Source organism: Penaeus vannamei, chromosome 3 (assembly GCF_042767895.1).
Source record: "Penaeus vannamei isolate JL-2024 chromosome 3, ASM4276789v1, whole genome shotgun sequence".
Taxonomy (NCBI): Eukaryota; Metazoa; Arthropoda; class Malacostraca; order Decapoda; family Penaeidae; genus Penaeus; species Penaeus vannamei.
Window position 1 is genome coordinate 15,501,184 of NC_091551.1, and position 2,500 is coordinate 15,503,683.

Sequence of the window (2,500 nt, forward strand, 5' to 3'; positions counted from 1 at the left end):
ATCTTTTGTGGGTGAGAGTTCCCACAGGTATGGCTGGGGCCTGGAAAAGTGTGGAGAATAACGGGAAAACCGGTGTGGCTACCCGACGGCTATGTCCTAGGTAGGCCTGGACCTGCTTGCTGTGGTCAAGCTCTGCTGGAGGATCGTGGAGTGATGATCTCTTGAGGTACAGCTAACTAAGAGGGGTTAACAATAGAGGTAAAAAGTGTAAGGGCTAGTGAGAAAGGAAGTAGGAGTAAAAAGACAGGGGACAAAACCCCTTCTGATGGTTATTTTTCATGGTTTATGGCACGACTGTAGCGGGAGGTGGTGTTGATGTGTGGAAAGGAAGGCCTGCCACGTGCACGATTGGCTACCTGGCCTGAATGCCCAAGCTGTCTAGTGTCGTCGCGTATGGGTGAGATGTCGAGGAAGAGCCTGTTATTATTTGGTTGAATAGATACATCACGATATAGACTGAATAAGTAGTCTCGCATGGTAATGTTTGTATATGCATTGTAGTGTTAAAAACGGCATGCAGAAATAAAAGAAACAAAACATGAGAACACAAAAGAGCATTGAATGAAATAAATAGTGCGACTGAAATCAGTACATGTGAACGCAAAGGAAACTTTGAACGAACAGGGAAAAAAAACGAAGTAGGGTCAGAAATATAAACAATCAGAGAGGGAAAAAGATAAAAGAGACAATAAAAGAAACAAGACATAAGAACACAAGGAACATTGAACGAAATAAACAGTGTGAATGAAATCAGTACATGAGAACGCAAAGGAAACATTGAATGAATACAAGGTAAATAAAAAGGATGACATGGGAACACAAAATAAACAAATGGGGAAGGGGAGGTGAGTGCCGATCTTATTACGTTGTTTATTTTTATACATTATTTGTTTTGTATTAGTTATTAATTCATTCTTTCTAAACCCTCCTGAAGTGATCTGTCATTGCGATCTCTGGGTTCGCTAAGGCAGGTCTGCCTCGAAGATAAGAGATATCCTTCTCATAGGATTGGGTTATCTCTTTTTTCATATAAGTATGTACACACTCACACACATAAACGTATATACAATTGTACACATACATATACGCGCACGTAGATCCTCATATACACTCGCATATTACTTATGTATATACATATCACATACGTACGGAAGGACTCGCATGCACATATCTTGTGCTCATACACACACTTTCACACGCGAGAGTACGTAGATGTAGTCTCACATGCACATCGTACGTTTGCATATACGTATGATACATTCATATATACCTTACATATGCATTCACCTATGCACACACATATATTCATATATATGTTTTTATTTGTTCATATATATTTCTAACCCTCCTTCGGTGACCCGCTGCTCGGACTTCGGATGACTAAGGTCTGTGGAGGCGGATCCCCTGGAGAATGAGAGATACTACCCTTTTATTTATTTATTCATTTTTGTTCTTTTTTTTTTTCTTAAAATGGGCGTGAAAACAGGTGGCAGGGTTGGGATAACGAGAGTTCTTGCAGACCCCGTGTTTACCAGCTGTGGTTAGTATTTGTGTTGTGTGTCTCGAGGATGTTTTTGTAGAGTGAGTCGTCTGCGTGTTGGAGCCTCTCCCATGTTTTTGCTTGTGTGTGTATACGAGTGTTCAGTAGTTCGATGGAGTAGTCTTTCGTGGAGTATGTGTGAAGGTGTTATGTCGAGGTACCGTATGTTTGCCGCCCAGCGCAAAGCTTTGTTCTGGATTGCTTGCATGTTTAGTAGTTGTGTTCTTGACATGGTGTGTTGTGGTACTGGGGTGTATTCGAATATGGGTCTGATTACTTTGTACACTGAGCTTTCTCTGTGTTGTACATTGTGCGAATCTGTGTAGTTTAGCGAGTGCTGCGTTTGCCTGTGATACTCTTTGTTTGATGTGTGGTGTTACACCCCGAGTTTTAAAGGAGAGACCGAGTAGTTTCCCAGGATTTGTGTAGGGATGTAGGTTGTTTACTAGTATGTTTGGTTGAGTCTGGTTATTGGGATGATCTTGAATTTCTGTATGTTTATATTTTCAACTTCCATAGGAAAGTGTTTATGTTTGTGATGGCCATTTCTATTTTTTTCTGTATCCAAGGAAGCATTGAATAAGTGGCAGAGCCTGTGTTTCATATAGGGTGGTAGATGTTAGAGGATTGTTTTGTTTATTTTGCTTGGCCCAGGTGTTTTGCTTTGTTGTGTTGTATTATCTCTGCAACTTCCCTCGATGTGATTGGTGTGTTGTGATGATCTTAGCCCGGGCGCTGGAGCTAAAGTACGCTTAAGCTATGCCAGCTACCCGGGAGTGAGGGGAGCCTGTGGTCCAATGAGCGAGCCAGGAGTTTTCCGGTTCATTCAATCTTCTCTCAGCATTAGTCATCGAGAAGCTGCTGATGGTGAGGTGCGAGGACGCGGCTGTGGACCTGGACCCAACCTGGGGGAAGTATGCCATGCTGCATGTTGCGGGGGTCGGCTACAATGCCAGGGTG